The sequence below is a fragment of the Pteropus alecto genome, unplaced genomic scaffold (genome assembly GCF_000325575.1).
Source record: "Pteropus alecto unplaced genomic scaffold, ASM32557v1 scaffold190, whole genome shotgun sequence".
Taxonomy (NCBI): domain Eukaryota; kingdom Metazoa; phylum Chordata; class Mammalia; order Chiroptera; family Pteropodidae; genus Pteropus; species Pteropus alecto.
Window position 1 is genome coordinate 4,211,885 of NW_006430462.1, and position 7,079 is coordinate 4,218,963.

Below are 7,079 nucleotides of genomic sequence, written 5' to 3' on the forward strand. Positions count from 1 at the left end.
TGGCCAGGCCCCAGGGACAAGGGCCGCCAAAGGCAAGGAGGGCTTATGTATTGGTTTTCTCTAGCTGCCATACCAAATACCACAGACCGGGTGGCTTACATAACAGAAATGTATTTTCTTACAGTTCTGGAGCTAGAAGTCTGAGATCAAGCCGTCAGCAGGATCGATTTCATCCTGTGGCCTCTCGCCTTGATTTGCAGATGGCGGCCTTCTCGTCGTCTCCTCAGGCGGTTCTCCTTCGGTCTGTGTGTGTCTGTGTCCCAATCTCTTCTTATAAAGACACCAGTCATATCGGATTAGGGCCCACCAATGACTTCATTTTACCTTAATCATCTTTCTAAAGTCCCCATTTCCAAATACATTCACAATCTGAGGTACTGGGGCTTTGGATTCCAGCAAACGTGAATTAGAGGGACACCATCCAGCCCATAATAACTCACGAGAGGGTGTGGTTAGAGGGATGCAGGAAGTGTGGACACTGGGGGAGACTCCAGAGCCAGGTGGGAGGGGGCAGTGACGGGCAGGAAGACAGGAGATAGCCCCAAGGTGGAAAGGCCCAGCTGCCCATTTGATCGAAGCACGAAGGGAAGATGCGTCAGCATCTTCTGATGAGGTCAGTGCCCAGTGACGTCCCTCTCAGCATCAGGAAAAGCTTGCAACATGGCCCAGCCAGTATAAATAGGCTCCCCAACCACAGGACCCGGGCTGTCCCCTCTTCCTGGGGCCACGTCAGCTAGTTCCGCATGATTTGGAGGGGAAGAGAGGACCGACTTGGTTCCTCAGAACTGCTGCTTCCTCGCTTTCTGGCCCACTCTCTGTCTGTGGGTCCCTACTCCTTTAAATGCAAGGACAGAACCTACGGTGGCCTGGGGGATAGGTCAAAATTGCAAGCCGCCCCACTGGCGCTTCACCTAGGGGACCAGTGGCCCCTGACCTGCTGGGTGGGAGGCGGAGACCAATCTACTTCTGAGCCCCCTGTCCTTGGCCCAGTCACATCCCTTTTCTGAGCTCAATGACAGTGGTACAATTTAATATTCAAGAGACAAACAACTCAATTCGAAAATGGGTAAAGGATTCGAATAGACATCTCTCCAAAACAGAGAGACAAATAGCCAATAAGCACAAGAAAAGATGCTCATCATTAGCCAAAAGGGAAATGCAGATCAAAACCACAATGAGATACCACTTCACACCAGCTAGGATGGCTATCATCAAAGACAGACAGTAAGGAGTGCTGGAGAGGACGGGGAGAAATCTGAGCCCTGGTGCACTGCTGGTGGGAGTGTACAATAGTGCAGCCGCTTTGGAAGATGGTCTGGCAGTTTCTCAGATGGTTAAACATAGGGATGTCGGACACCCAACTGTCCCACGCCTAGATATATACCCAAGAGAACTGAAAACGTCTGTTTACACAAAAACTTGCACACCAATGTTCATAGCAGCATTTATTTATAATAGCCAAAAAGCAGAATCGACCAAAGTGTCCATCAACAGAAAATGGATTAAAATTGTTATCTATCCATACAATAGAACCTTATTCAGCCATGAAAAGGAGGTACTGATGCGTACTACAATGAGGATGAACCTCAAAAACGTTATGCTAAGTGAAAGTAGCCAGTCACAGAAGGCCAGTTATTTTCTGATTCCCTTGGTATGAAATGTCCAGAATAGTAAATCCATAGAGACAAAAAGTAGATTAGCAGTTGTCAGGGTCTGGGGGTTCTGGGGGGTCTGGGGATGAGGAATGACAGAGTTTCTTTTGCGGTGATGAAATGTTTTTGAATTGGGTAGTGGTGATGGTTGCACAATCTTGTGAATACACTAAAAACCACGTATTATGCACTTTAAAATGATGCATTCGATGGTATGTGATTTTATCTTGATTTTTAAAAATGCCGTGGCAAATGCTGCCTTGCAGGATGGTCAGCATAATTTGGTGGAATCATGCCCGAAGTGCCTGGCCCTTAGCAGATGCTTGATAAACTCTTACCCGCCAGCCACTGGGGCGGACGAAGGCTCACGTGTCCTTATGTCACAGGGTGGCTTTGAGGACAGTTGGGAAAGATGTTACATAAGCCCAGGGTGAGCAAGGCTCTACCCATAAGGTCAGCGAGGTCACCCTGGGCTGGGGGATCCTTTGCTTCGAGACCTGCTACACGGTGCTTCTGGGGCCTGTCCACAGCTGTGGGAAGCCCTGTCCCTCTGCTCCCAGTGGCTCCCCCAAACGGGATAACTGACCCCTCTCCCAAGGGGCCCAAACACCTATTCAGGGAAGTGCAGCAGAGAGAGAGAAAGAACTCACTTCTGTGCAAGAACTTCTTACTACCCTCTGTCTCACCTAGACTAGACCCCCTGCAAAGAACCCCCAAGTCAAGGAGAAAGCAGATAGAGGTTAACGTGTCTCCCCTGAGGTGGAATGACCAGGAGATAAGGGGCTGCCCTGCTGTCTACTCTCTGAGTGGCCTAGAACAATCCCTATCCCCTCACTACCACCTGGCCACCCGCTCTGAGCCCAGGGTCCTCTCTGTGAGGTGAGGGGACAGGTGAGATGACCACAGATGGACCCACAACTCTACAAACCCCATGGCGCCCCTTAGCTCTAAGTACTTGAGAAGTCACTGTAAATAAAATAACGTTAAACATTAGCCAAGGATCAGGAAGTCCAGGTAGTCCCGACTTTTCTCATGATGACAACATACAATGTCTATTTTGAAACATCACGTTCTTGCCAAAAATGTTTGGGGCCCAGGCGTGAGCCAAGTGGTGATAACCAGCACGTTTCTGGAGCTCTTCTGTGCGCTGAGCCCAGTTTCAAGCATTTCACGTGGGTGAGCTCACTGAATCCTCGCAACCATCTTACGGGGCAGAAATCGTCATCTCCATCTGAGTAGATAGGGAAACTGAAGTCTGAGCGGCAGGGTATTTGGTGGAAGGTTGCACAGCTGAGAGTGAGCAAAGGCTCAACCAAAACAAAGACAAATGGCTCTCAGAGCAAAGAGAAGGGAGATCCACTCCCTCAGGAGGCAGCTGCCAGAGGCACAGGAGGTCGGTATTTCTGTAGATCTGGAAAGATAATGCTTCTGCTGAATGCAGAAAAAGAGAAACTAAAATTCCGCTGTCAGATAACTGCATGAGGCCACACGCAAGCAGGACCCCACAGGACCAGTTTAGAGAATAGCAGGACTGGCTAGAAATCACCAGAGAAGGAGGAAGGCAAGGAGGGAGGGGGAAGCAGAGCCACTTGCAAAATCGCTTTGTTACCATTGCAGCCCCTCTAGAGAGGCTTGTCTGGTACAGCCTAGTCCCACTTCCCAGGCTTCCCATTGGCATTTGGGTAAGGTCAAAGTCATTACCACAGCCACTAGGCCCTGCCCACCTCCCCAACCTCACTAACACCTCTGTAGCCTGCCACCTTCCTGACCCTCTTCAGTCCCTCAGGGAAGCTGAGTTCTCACCCCAAGTCCTTTGCACGTACTGTTCCCACTGCCCGAACATTCCACATACTCGTCTGCCACCTGGACATCAAGGTCCTGTCCAAGTTTCGCCTCTCCAGGAAGCTCTCCCTAACCTTCTCCCACCCCAGACTGGTTCTTGCCCCTGCTCCTCCAACCTTCTCAGAGTACCATGTTCCCCTCTATGTAGCACTCTTCAGAGTTCTAAACAGCTGAGAGGTTGTCTCCTCAGCCAGACTATAAATTCTGAGGGTACGCACTCTGTGGTGACTCCCCATTGCCCCTTTCGTGAGCACGGCACAGGAGTAGGTGCTCAATAAATCCTTAGTGAATGAATGAATAAATGCATGGCCATACAGGTTTGGCCATCTGCAAAATCCCCAGAAAGGTCATCTATGGCATCCAGGGTACAAGACCCAGACATGTCTCCATGCCACTTCTAGTGCCCCTGCAGCCAAACCTCTAGAAGTGCAGGCTCACCTTGTTGCCAGCGGGGAGTAGGTTCTCTTGGAGGCTTTGCCATGCCCTCTCCTGGTCACCTGTCCCCACGGAAATCAGAATCGTATCGCAATACACCAAAGCACATGATCTCTTTTTGGGAAAGCCTTGATGTCAAAGACGTTGACTTTTTCCTTTATGATAATTTTCCTAAAGCAAATTCAAAATCTATTCTTTAATTCACTGCAGATGTCAACACTTTTCCAGAAAACAAACTGAAAAAGAAAAAGCCAAGGCATTCCTCCTGCCTCCTTTAAAGAATTCATTTCAGAACAAATTCTGCGTAAGTGACACCGGACAGCCTTGCAGAAAGGGGCCAGTCTTCACATGAAGGGACAACCCTACATTTTGGAAAACAGACAAATCACAGTGGCTTTTCAGTCCCTCATTCAACCTAAATTTCAGTGACTCACTGTATGTGTTGGGCACCAGCCTTTGTGTGAGGGATAAATTGACAAGAAAGACAAAGCTTACAGGTGAATGAAATTTACTATGAATGCCTTTTTCTATCTGGGTTCTGAAGAGTGAATAAACACACACCAACATCTAGCACATGAAGGGGCCTGGAAGATCCACTTGTCAAGCTGCCTATTTCTGGCCCTAGGCCACAGGAGGGGATGCCACCCAGTCTGGCCTTGATGGCACCCCAGGGTCTAGCAAATCAGCCATGTCCTGAGTCCTTCCCGGGACTAATGTCAGACCCAGGAGACGTACCTCCCTCTTGTGGCTGGTGTTTCTGAGCCAGGATGTCACCGGTCTGGCACTGTGGAAAGTCACCTTACCCACCCCCACAGGGTGGGGGTGGGGTCCTGCCAAAGAGACAAGAACGTGGCCAGTGCAGCCAACTGATTTCCCTGAGCCCCGGTCCCTGCTCAGAGCCCAGCCCAGCCACACAGTGTGTCTCAGCTACACAGGACATGATAGCAGTTTCTCTCCTGCTGGTTAAGTTGGTTTCCCGGCACTTGCAGTGGGGGCAGGGGAAGGGGTCCTTAGTTCAGCCACAAGCATGAGGATGGCAGCAGGAAGGGTGGAGGGCATGGAGGGAGGAAGTGGATGGGATTGGAGCCTTCTCTTGGTGCCAACTGCATGGGCACAATAAGTGCTTAAGAAACAGCAGCTGGAGATAAATGGGGAAAACTGTCTACAAATGACCGTCCTGGTCCCAAGGACACAGAGATGGGACTCACTTGCAGGGATGCCGACTACCGGCCCAGAGGAGATGACCTGGGGCAGGTGGATGGAAGACCTGCCTTCTTCCCTGTCTTGTTCTTGAGAAGACATCAAGGAAACTTGGGGAGTTTATCTTGATCTGAAGAAAAAAGAAAAAAAGAAAAAGAAATCTTACAGCTCCAAAAAGAGAAAAGGCTACCAAAATTTGCTCTGTCCAAGGGCCTATCGGAGGCCATTCAAGGGGTGAGGGGGTCCAAGATGGAGTGTGTAAGGAAGAGAAGCAGACAATACAGCGTTAAATGAAAATGCTTTGCACCTCTACAGTCAGGAAGGCAGACCTTAATACCCAGAAGCTGGGAACAATCCAAACATCTATCAACAGATGATGGTTAAAAAAGTGGCCCATCTATACAATGGAATATTACTCAGCCACGCAAAGGAATGAAGTACTGGCATATGCTACCATTTAGATGCACCTTGAAAATATTTTGCTGAGTGAAAGAGGCTAGACATCAAAAATCACATCTTAGAGAATTCCATTTATATCAAATGTCAGGAATAGGGGAATCCATAAGGACAGAATGCAAATTGGTGGTCGAATGCAAATTAGTGGTCGCCAGGGGCAGAGGGGAAGGGGATGAGGAATTTAGCAAGAGGGGACAGGGCTTCCTTTTGAGGTGGTAAAAATGTTTCAGAACTAGATAGAAGTGATGTTTGCACAACACTGTGACTGTGCTAAATGCCACTGAGTTATCCACTTTAAAATGGTTAATTTTCCGTTATGTGAATTGTGCCTCAATTAAAAAACTTTTTTTAAATGCAGAGCTTTAAAACACAGTCAACTCAGAAAAATCAAGGAGCTAGAAAACAGATAAGTTGGCTGCAAAGGGGCAGGAGACAGAAGGCCTCCCACGTCCTCTCCTTTGTTATCGCCTGATGAGCATCTGTCCTTGGCCTCATTTGTGGACTTGGAAAAGACTTACCTCAAGTTAAAGGGCAGGGCATGCAGCTGCCGGGGGTGGGGGTGTTCCTGGCTTTGGGAGAGAAGTCTAGGGGTAGGCACTGAGTGGCAGGGCAACCAGGAGAGCTGGTGTGGGCTGGAAGGTCTCAAAGGCAGCCTTCCTGAGAAGTGGGGCTACCGAAGGCGGGAAATCAGGGACTGAAGGCGCACGCTAAGGTTGTGCTGGGGAAAATGTGCTTGAACAATCAAACGAGAGGGAGACTGAGGCAGGGAGACCAGCGGGAAGTCTGGGGAAGCAACACAGGTGAAGACAACTGTGGGCTGAATCAGCGCCTTTGGAAGTATGGGTGTCACGGTGGAGGGCCCAGGCTGAGGGGCTCGTGCGCAGCGGGGCAGAAAGCACAGCCAGGCTTGCTTAGGCTGCAGACAGAGAAAGAATGAGTGGTGAGGTAGGAGGAGACCAAGGAGGATGAGGCTGGAGGGGTGCGGGGAGGTCAGAAGGGCAGCGGTAGCAGAAGGTGAATGGGTGGGTGGGGTGGGGACCCAGAACAGCTCACCGCTCCCCTGGTGACTGCAGGGAGCCGGGCCTTCTGGGATCAGGGAGAGGCAGGGAGGCCTGAGGGGATGTGGGTCCAGGGACAGAAAGTGGACAGGAGGGTATATACAGCACATGTGTGAACATGAAAACACAGCAAATGCAAATACACATGGACATAAAAAAAATTCCCTAGCCGCAGTCAGAAACAGACACACAGAAACACATACCACATATGCTCAAGGCACATACACGGGTACAGATGCGCACTCCAGCAACACAGGACACGTGCAGAGATGGAGCCAGGCACATAGCTGATGCTCATACATAATCGGATGCACATACAGCCACAGACATGCAGACCTCCAACAGAGACACAAGTACACACTGGGACACACTGACAGACACATGCATAGATGGACACGCACACACTTCCTGCCAAAACAGACTCATCTATACAGAT

General features: G+C 49.8%; 1 long non-coding RNA gene across 2 annotated transcripts; it reads right to left on the reverse strand.

Moving 5' to 3' along the window:
* Positions 1-1,521: 1,521 nt before the first annotated feature.
* On the reverse strand, positions 1,522-6,573 carry LOC112480496. 2 transcript variants are annotated; one of them, XR_003046612.1, is made up of 3 exons: positions 5,138-6,573; positions 4,665-4,759; positions 1,522-4,100 (listed from the first exon to the last, which is right to left on the reverse strand). It is a non-coding gene; the product is annotated as an uncharacterized LOC112480496 (long non-coding RNA). The 2 variants fall into 2 exon arrangements; XR_003046614.1 differs by having other exon boundaries at positions 1,522-3,063; positions 3,933-4,759.
* Between the last annotated feature and the right edge of the window lie 506 nt (positions 6,574-7,079).